General features: G+C 45.4%; 1 protein-coding gene across 2 annotated transcripts in view; it reads left to right on the top strand.

The window, feature by feature from the left end:
- Positions 1-10,873, top strand: part of adgrv1 (adhesion G protein-coupled receptor V1) — a 180,067-nt gene that overhangs the window by 150,328 nt on the left and 18,866 nt on the right. The window lies entirely within an intron of this gene.

Raw genomic sequence — 10,873 nt, 5'->3', positions numbered from 1 at the left:
ATAAAGAACAACCTTTACACCTCCTGCCCGTACATTCACAAGCCCCCCCCCCCCCGCTGTGTGTGCGCCTGCATTTGGATGTGTTGATGTGCTAATGTGTGTTTTTGTGTGTGAGTGTGTGCGTGTGTGTGTGCCTGTCCAGGCTGCTTGCAACACACAGCTAATCCCCAACACTACCCCGTGGCCGACAAGCTATTTTTACCATGGCATGCAACTCCAAACCTTGCTCACATTTGAGCTGCTCCAACTGTATATTTACGGTAATTTAAAGTATCCAAAAAACACTTCAGCCAGCGTAGGAATTAAGTGCAAATATCAACACAAACGCACATTGTTAACATATTTATTCCATCATCTTTGCGCTCTGCACCATTGCACTATTGTCTTCCTGTTACATCATTGTTGTTGGGGTTTTTTCTTTTTTATAATATACTTTTTACATACATCTATATCTGTACATAGGAGTTAAATTTTTATGTTTACCTTGTTGTCTTTGTTTTTGCTCTACGTCTATTTTGTGTAAGTACATGGAGAGCAATGGAGGAACCAGAGCCAAATTTCTTGTGTGTGTAGTCCTACATCTACCTGGCTAAATAAAACTGATTCTGATTCTGATAGACACACTTCCCGCAATATGGTTTTGCGCAAAAGCATAATCTGATTAATGGTCTGCACGAGTCATACAGAGCGCCATATAGAGAAGTCACTTTCACCCGCTCACTTTGCCCACACACGAAGACCCCAGTCATACTGTTTAGTCCCGCAGTGTCACAGTTATAATCCAGAGCCACTGGTTGGAATCAGGAGGCTTTGGCTGGTACTGCTCTGTTCATGCCCTCCAATGACAAAGCAAAGCCTGAATTAGTGCCAGTCCCTTGCCTTGCGAGCTGGCTCACAATCCAGCTCCCACGCTGTGTGTGGCCACTGTGGAAGTGCAGAGAACTGAAACAACAATATCTTCCAACAGGGGAGAGCAAAATGGAGAGAGTCGTATGACTGATGGTACATTTTGCCCTTTTTTTTGGGGGGGGGTGCATGCATGTGTGCACGCTTTGGGGGGACATGGCTATAGTTTAGACATAGGCAACCATTTGTCATGGAGTGCCAACATCCATCCATCCATTATCCAAGCCGCTTATCCCAATCAGGGTCGCGGGATGCTGGAGCCTATCCCAGCAGTCATTGGGCGGCAGGCGAGGAGACACCCTAGACAGGCTGCCAGGCCATTACAGGGCCGACTACAGCGGGCAGGCATTCACTACAGCGGGTGATTTCACTGATGAATGTACCTTCAACCAAAGAGGTCAGAGATACTATCAATGGTGTTGGTCAGAGGGCAAACTGGCATGCTCTTGGCACACCGTGGTGCAGGGTTTCCTATATCTACTGTAGTTAGACATGCGTTAGCTGTTTAAAAGCAGATGGTGTCAATTGCCAGCAAGTATATTAGACTGAAAGTGATCCCACAAAAAATTTTGACTTCCCTTCAATGTCTCCCCCCCTGTATCCAGCTACCTGACACCAGCCTGTTAGACCATTGAACCCCAGAAAATAGACTGAGGTGGTGAGAGATCAGAGCAGTACCACGTACCTCAGAGGTAGAGTAAGGAGGCTGAGCAAAAGATTGGAAAAGGGAAGGTCAAAACTAATGGGTCAGGTGAGAGATGGACACAGAGGACAAATATATTAGGAGGAGATGAAATAGAGGAGGTGGTGGAGAGTTGTGGGGGGGGGATTTAATATGGCAGATGGAGAAAGGAGAGGGGGCGGAGAACACAGTTAGCTCAATAAACAAGTTTTCAACAGCCTGTAAAGTTCTGAATTTATACTAGTTTATTCGTTTGTTTATTCGGATCCCCATTAGCTGCTACCAGGGTAGCAACTATTCTTCCTGGGGTCCACATGAAAACACAAAATGTTAACACACAACAACCTTCCACAATAAATCACATACACCTCTGAACAGAATCCAGATAAGCATGGTGGCCCAGTGGTTAGCCCTGTCACTTCACAGCAAGAAGGTCCGGGGTTTGAACCCCAGGCCGTCCCAGGTCCTTTCTGTGTGGGGTTTGCATGTTCTCCCCATGTCTACGTGGGTTTTGACTGGGTGCTTCGGTTTCCTCCCACCGGCAGAGACATGCATGTGAGGGTTAATACGCCCATCTGTGCCCTTGACAGGCAATGGAAAGAAGAACTGGAGCTAGTCACCGGGCGCTGCGTGACAACCGGCCACTGCTCCTGTACAATAGAATGGGTTAAATGCAGAGGATGAATTTCGTTGCGTGCTTGCTTACAGTGACAGTGTCTTTCTTTCTTTTCTCATACCTGCCTGGCGCCCTCCCAGATCACCTCATACCCATGCAGTGTTCTCCCAACTTGAAAAGAAAATTACGAAGAAAAAAAAGCAGGAGAGTTCGAACACATACAGCACAAGCATTGCACTTACGTGTGTGACTGCGAGCCTGCATATGCGAATGTGTTTTTGTGTGTTTGTATTGTTAGTTTGCTGCAGGCTGGGCTCAGATGCAGGAATAAAAGTTGACCTTTATAAGAGCCAGCTTTCACAACCATCACCATAATAATGGAGGGAAGAATTCTTGTTAAAGGTATAACTAGTCTGCTCATTAGACTTTTAACTCATAAACTCATCCACTGTTTCCAAAAGTCTTTTCTTCTTAAAATCTCCCGTTCCCTGTTCTTCGCCGCCCCCACCCCTGTACATCTATGGCATTACGTTTGTACATTTGTTTCAAAAGTATCAAACAAAGCTTTTTAAGCATCAAAAAAAAAAAAAAAAGAATATAAAAGAAAACAAAGTTACATCAAGAGTAAAATGTAAGACTTAGCTTTTCAATTAACAAGCCTTAATTGGTTGAAAAGATGCCCCTTTGTTTTTCACTCACAGCTCTGACACAAACCTCTCACGTGAGCGGGTTTAACAGGGATACGTCCCCATTGGCAAGTACGTTTTAGAATCAGGCTGGTGGCAAGGTCCCGATCAGCAAACAAGAAGTCGAGAAAACGTTAAACAAGACAAAATGGCATCTTTCCAACCAGTTAAGATAGAAACTTCATACTGGCTTACTTTTGCTGTTTATTTGAGAACCCAAATCTTAAGTTTTGATCTTGAGATCATTTTTTCCATTTCCTAACTCAGTTTGTTTACTTTTTTTTTGTGCAATGACTGCTGGGATAGGCTCCAGCATCCCCGTGACTCTGAGAGCAGGATAAGCAGTTTGGATAATGGAAGAATGGATGAAAAAGTTTTGGTTGATACTTTTGAAAAAAATCTAACTGCAAATACATCTAACCGTAACCCATATCACTAGATTTAGACTTCAGAGATTGTTATGATCACCCGCGGGGTAGGGTGAAATGCAGGTCGGGCGGCAGGCAAAGGCAGGGACCGGGGCGTTGCCAACTTCCAGCATCGCAGACTGGTCCAGGAAGACCAACTGGGAGTAGACCCAGAACTCGCTGGAAGGACTACATGTCCATTCTGGCCTGGGAACAGTTCCTCCTGGGATCCCCAGGAAGAACTGGAGGGCGTTGCTGGGGAGAGGGACGTCTGGAGTTGCCCTACTTAGCTTGCTGCCACCATGACCCGACCCCAGAGAAGCGGCTGATGATGAGATGAGATGTGATGAGAGATTGTTGTGATGTAATGAGCAGCATTTAGATGATGGTGAGGAGATCTGGGCTGTTACCCATCAATGAATTTCTTGGGATCTTTCATCTCCTTTTGCTTCTTCAGAGCCATAAGAAATTCTTGTCTGTTATCAGGACAGCCTACCATGTTTCTACTCTTTGGTTTGTGCCCAGTACAAGGTGCTGTAGCCTTTCATTTGCAATGCCATGCATGCTGTGCAGAAAACTGGTTGCAGATGAAGTCACCTGCAAATCAAATACACACAAACACACATAAACACAAACATGGATTATATTCAGTCATGATGTTCTCTCACAGTTTAATCTTCTCATTGACATGAATGTGTACTGACTTTTCCTCAGCATGTCCAGAGTCTAAGGGGTATGACAACAATGTGAAACAATATGCTGTTACAGTTCATTATCCTAAAGAGAGGCTATTCTACAACTCATTCTCCTGCATTATATGCAGTTTGTCAGTTAGTGTAATAGCCCATCAGAGCCACTACAAGCACAGGAACATCCCTGGCTACTTTTAGACCTGCTTCTGACTGTTTAGAAACCGTGCTGCATTCAGCCTTGATATGATAATTATACACCGATCAGCCAAAACATTAAAACCACCTGCCTAATATTGTGTAGGTCCCCCTCATGCCACCCAAAACAGCTCTGACCTGTGGAGGCATGGTCTCCACAAGACCTCTGAAGGTGTCCTCTGGTATCTAGCACCAAGACATTAGCAACAGATCCTTTAAGTCCTGCAAGTTGTAAGGTGGAGCCTCCATGGATCGGTCTTGTTTTTCCAACACATCCCACAGATGCTCGATCGGATTGAGATCTGGGGAATTTGGAGGTCAAGGCAACACGGTGAACTCCTTGGTCATGTTCCTAAAACCATTCCCGAACAATGTGTGGAGTGTGGCAGGGCACATTATCCTGCTGAACGAAGCCACTGCCATCAGGGAATACCATTGCCATGAAAGGGTAAACTTGGTCTGTAATGATGTTTAGGTAGATGGTATGTGTCAAAGTAACATCCACATGAATGTCAGGACCCAAGGTTTCCCAGCAGAACATTGCCCAGAGCTGCCTCGGCTGGCTTGCCTTCTTCTCATAGTGCATCCTGGTGCCATCTCTTATCATGGTAAACGATGAACACGCACCCAGCCATCTACATGATGTAAAAGAAAACATGATTGAACAGACCAGGCCGCTTTCTTCCACTGCTCCTTTGTCCAGTTCTGATGCTCACATGCCCATTTTGGGCAGTTTCAGCAGTGGACAGGATCATCATGGGCACTCTGACCAGTCTGCGTAGCCGCAGACTGGTCAGAGGTTCTGACGCCTATCTATCATAACCAGCATTAACTTGTTCAGCAATTTGAGCTACAGTAGCTCTTCTGTGAGATCATGCCAGACAGGCTAGCCTTCGCTCCCCACACGCATCAATGAGTCTTGGGTGCCCATGACCCTGTCGATGATTCACCTGTTGTCCTTCCTTGGACCACTTTTGGTAGGTACTGACTACTGCATACTGGGAACACCCCACAAGACCTGTCGTTTTGGAGATGCTCTGACCAAGTCGTCTAGCCATAACAGTTTGGCCCTTGGCAAAGTTGCTCAGATCCTTACACTTGCCAATTTTTCCTGCTTTAAACACATCAACTTCCAGCACTGACTGTTCACTTGCTGCCTAATATGTCCCACCCCTTGACAGGTGTCATTGAAATGAGATAATCAATGTTATTCACGTACCTTTCAGTGGTTTTAATGTTTTGGCTGATCAGTGTATATTTTACTTTAATGTTACTAAAGATCCAAACTTGTCCATGTCCGGGTGGCATGGCGGTCTATTCCGTTGACTACTAACATGGGGTTCGCTGGTCTGAATCCCGGTGTCCCTACAGACACAATTGGCCAAGTCTGCGGGTGAGAAGCCAGATGTGGGTATGTGTCCTGGTCGGGGTGCCTGTTCAGGGGGGTGGGGAGGAACTGGGGGGAATAGGATGCGTTACGTCCCCCTGGCAAAACTCCTCACTGTCAGGTGAAAAGGAGCGGCTGGCGACTCCACATGTATGGAAGAAAGCATGTGGTCGTCTGCAGCCCTCCCGGATCGGTAGAGGGGCTGGAGCAGAAGTTGGGACGGCTCCGAAGAGTGGGGTAATAAGCGGGATGCAATTGAGGAGAAAGGGGGGGGGGACCACAGAGCAAGGTTCACCACAAGGTTGGTACTATTTATGTTGCTTTACTGAAACCTGATCATTTGATAGGGTTCTTAATAAACTTCGTGAATGCAGCAGGAATTTCCAGCTGATGACACTTCCTCGCTGAGAAACCAGTGCAGCGCTTGTATAATTGTTGATGTTATCACCACTAGGTACAGGAAGATCGTCATTTTCAGATTCCTCACCATGGAAGAACGAAACTGCAGCTGAGATAAGCAGAGCTAGGCCATGTGTGTGGAAGTGTGTATGCTTGGCCCGCATAAAAACACAGACCCACGCAAGATACAGCAGGGCTTCTGACGTCAGTCAAGTCAAGTGTGTGCACCAGTGTTCACCTGTACATTTATGCTGACCTTTAGCTACGCACTTCAGGGAGGTTTTTGATGCTGCGGCTAAGCTCAATGTTAAGAAAATCGTCTTGCAAAGAGCTGTCTGAAAGACACAGAGCTTCACTTTTCTGCCATTACAGTTTCAGACACGCCGTTTCAAAGCGATGCTAATCAAAAGCACATGGATGTGCTCTTATCTCAACTCACATTGAACCCACAAGGTGTGTTTGCTAAGCATAATGTGCTTTTTGTGCAGCGACAGAGTGCACCTTTGATTGTCAACAGGGCAGAACAGAATGGGTAACAATTAATGATCTTTGCCTTTTTTCTCCATGAACAAATGGGCTCACTGACAGCAATTCAGACTTCATCTGGTCTTGAATAAGGACATAAAGGATTAAGAATAGAAACTGGCCGCTGAGTTTTCGATTACAAAATCCTTTATGATGCATTAGTAGATCATAGTTGAGGAGCGAGCACATTTAGTTTAGGCACCGGGCTTTTATGTTTTCTTTTCATTGTGTTAGCAATGCGTTTAAGTGTAAAGCCAAACACTTCTCAAAGAGCCGTAACACACGGGGTTATTTTTCTTGTTTTGTAGTTCCTTGAAGACATATTCAATGTTTGTCTTTTGCATTTATCAGACTGTTTATCAGACCGAGCTCAATTCCATGTGAGAGGACTTTGGCCTTTGCTTTTATCATCTCGGTTTTAATCTCGTCTTGTTTTTTTTTTGTTCAGTTATAAACACCAGAATTCCATCTAATCAACAAATCCCAGGCCTTTGTCAGGTTGTGGAAGTCGGACATGATAAATGGCCAGCACTTTTCTTTGATGTGGCGTCACGAGACTGGAATCAGAGCCACAATTCCAAACTATAAAGTTGTGGTTTTATGATCTTTGTTGAGTTTGGAATAGGCAGCCTACCCTAGAATTATCGCATCTTTACGCATCGTAAAGTGTTTCATTTACATTTTGTTATCTCCTGATGATAATATAATAATATAACAACATAGCACGGACAGAAAGCATGATGTGACAACCTTGGCATTGGATCAGATGGGCAGCCATTTGTTGACATTGTGAATATTGTAAGGTGACTTTCTTAGAACTGGGTGACAAGCCATAAAACAATGAGAGAAAATCTTGTTTTCATAGTAAAAACACTTCTGTTAATGTAAGTTAGCTATAATGAAAACTTAGTTTTAATCATAAGTTCTGAGTCATGTACTGTACTTACAATGAAGTGTGTATTATTCAAATTATTATATTGTGTGTGTGTGTGTGTGTGTGTGTGTGTGTGTGTGTTTGCGTACATATTCTTGAGTGGATGTGAAATATGCACAGGCATGTGTGGGCATACTTGCGCGCTCTTCCACGTATATAATTTGTCTAAGGTGAAACGTCAGGGCCCCGGTGTTAGGACAGCTGCTGACCTCTCTGTGACAGTAATGTCAGCGCCGTCTTGGGTTTCTGCTCGGCTGTTTTTGTTCGAACCCTCCTCTTTCCCTCTTAGTTTGTCTTTCCACACTAGGAACCCGCTCAAATAAAATAAACGCCGAAGGCCGCCCTTCTGTGCAGAAATGTGTCTCGCCGGTGTCCTCTGGAAGCGGTTTAGACCAAACATTGCATGCAACATTGGTGTCTGTCCAGCAGAGAGCTGAGAATTTGTGCCAGCACCGTGCATGTGCATGGAGATGCTTGCATGAGTGTTCACGCTCACATAACAATGCATTCTGTCTCTAAATAAAAGATGGAAAGTTGTGCTTGCTGTCCTTCATTACCCAGTGGACCAAGCCAGACAGACAGCAAGCCCAGCCAGTCACCCTGCCAGTCAGCTCAGTTACGAGAGCTTTGAAAACCTGCTTCTTCTGAGGGAGTCCTACCCTGTCCAAAGACTGGAATGTGCTTACACAGTTGGAAAAATCAAACCAGAGCGGGAGGATAAGGAGGCAGATGTGTGAGTATGCATGAAAGAGGGAACAGATGAGAGACACGCGGAGAGGAGGTGAGGTCTAGAAGCAGTGGGGAGTTTGAGTTTAAGAACACAGGGAATATTGTGAGCAGCAGCAGATTAAAGAACATCAAACAGATTTAAGGACTGTGAGCAAACAGTCACCCAAGTGAGACAGAGGAGCGGAACCGAGCAGAAGCAAGAGGAGACCAAGTGTTAAAAATGTCCGTGCTGAGGGAAGAACAGACAATGAGGGGGAAAAAAGAGAGAGGGGGTACAGTCGGGGGGGGGGAGATGCATGAGAGAGGAAAATTGAGGGGGGAAGAAATGTAGATAAGGATGAGGGAAGGCAAGAAAAAGAAATAGGCAGAACAAAAGCCTAAGAAAAAGTCATACATTAAGATAAAGAGCTACGGTAGAAGTTGGAGCAGAGCGTGGGTGACGGTGGTGGAAGTTGCACCTAAGTGTGGGATTTTTGTGCAAACCTGGGCCTGTGCCTTGTGTTTCCAGCCTACTTGTGAAGTGAACTGTACAGTGTGTCCAACATATCAACCACTTATTAACCACTTATTAACTAAAGTTTTGCTAGCCAGGCTGTGAGACTTCTTGTCGCTGCATAATGCTCTTTCGGACGAGATAGGGATGGGAGGGCAATTAAATTCTAAGTATTGCCACAGTACCTGCTTTGCTTTACGCTAAATGCACAAACTCGTAGGAGTAAGTCATATGACAGGAACTATAAGCTGCGTGCAAGTTTGTGAAGTTTAGTGTGAGGAAAATCACAAAGCCTTGTAAGTTTTAGGACTGTAGCAAATGAAGATGTTTGCTCGCAGTGGCCAGTACCTATTTTTTACTTCTTGCGGTGCTGTAATCAGTGTTAATTAATGTACACAATACGTAAGACCATAGCCATCTGCATGAAATGTCATTCACCGCAATTACTTGTTTTTTGAGCGTCTATAGATGAGGACGTGTTTCCTAATTTATCGTTCAGCAACCAAGATTCTAGGCTACTGAAACCTGGCAATATCTTCAGATGGCGTCTGAGTCATTAACACCAAGCTGCATGGCTTGTTGATATATGCTGCATGTTATTCCTAGTTTTGCACCTTCCAAGATCTGTACTTTCATGGGTGTTAACAACACATATAGTTGAATTCTCTTTGCCACTGGCAGATCCATCCATCCATTATTCAAGCCGCTTATCCGAATTCGGGTCGCGGGATGCTGGAGCCTATCCCAGCAGTCATTGGACGGCAGGCGGGGAGACACCCTGGACAGGCTGCCAGGCCATCACAGGGCTGACACATTCACACCTAGGGACAATTTAGTATGTACATTTCACCTGACCTACATGTCTTGGACTGTGGGAGGAAACCGGAGCACCCAGAGGAAACCCGCGCAGACATGGGGAGAACATGCAAACGCCACACTTAGGACGACCTGGGATGACCCCCCACCCCCAAGTTTGGACAACCCCGAGGTTCGGTTGTCCAACCTTGGTGAATATATATACATTTTGAATTGTACTGCACATACTGAATGTAAGATTTAAAGTTTAAGATACTTACCTGTACTTACCTGTTACCTGTATTTACCTGAAGTGCATATTATTCTAAACACTGACAATGTGTTATGGCAACAATGTAAACATAACAAGGCCATTTCTCTTATCATGTGATAACCCCCCCCCCCCTTTTCTCCCCAATTGTATCTGGCCAATTATCCCACTCTTCCAAGCCGTCCCGGTCACTGCTCCACCCCCTGTGCCGATCCGGGGAGGGCTGCAGACTACCACGTTCCTCCTCTGATACACGTGGAGTCGCCAGCCGCTTCTTTTCACCTGCCAGTGAGGAGTTTCACCAGGGCGACGTAGCGCGTGGGAGGTTCACACTATTCCCCCCCAGTTCACCCTCCCCCCCGAACAGGCGCCCCGACCTACCAGAGGAGGCGCTACTGCAGCGACCAAGTCCCATACCCACATCCGTCTTCCCACCCGCAGACACGGCTAATTGTGTCTGTAGGGACACCTGACCAACCCGGAGGTAACACGGGGATTTGAACCAGCGGTCCCCATGTTGGTAGGCAACGGAATAGACCGTTACACTACCCGGACGCATCATGTGATAAACAGAATTATTCAAATGAGGCCACCGATAGATCTATATTATAAATCAAGCGCTGGCCGAATTCAGTCTGAGGAAGAATGAAAATATATTTTCCTCTGAGAAAAGCCTTCAACAGCTTTTTAATAATACCACTACACACCATAGCCAGCAGTAGTTATGTTGCATAACATCATGGTCACCTTGCATGCTTATATCTCTCTTGAAACATTAGATCAGTAAGAGACCCATCCTGTCTGCAAGGATCACTGATATTCATTTCAGACTTCTTATTTCTCATGCTTGTCAATATTTAGTAGGTAATTAGCTCCATGTATGTTTCTCAAAAACATATTCACGCAAAAAAAACAACAAACTCACCTTCCAAATAACAAAGCATTCAGCGGGCGAGGCCAACACAAGCCGTGTATTGAACATCTCAGTAGGACAGACCAACTGTTTTTAGCAACAAACAAGCCGACACAGGTGTTGGCTTTCGTGCGTGTGTGTGTGTGTCTGTGTCTGTGTCTGTGTGTCTGTGTGCATGTATGTCCATTTTAAAAGGTACATTGTGTCCTCAGAGGTCCAGGGTGATTGCTAATAGAGACAAAC

This window comes from Lampris incognitus, chromosome 1, assembly GCF_029633865.1.
Source record: "Lampris incognitus isolate fLamInc1 chromosome 1, fLamInc1.hap2, whole genome shotgun sequence".
Classification (NCBI taxonomy): Eukaryota; Metazoa; Chordata; class Actinopteri; order Lampriformes; family Lampridae; genus Lampris; species Lampris incognitus.
Note: the sequence above shows the minus strand (reverse complement) of the source record. Positions and strands in the feature narration are given on the sequence as shown.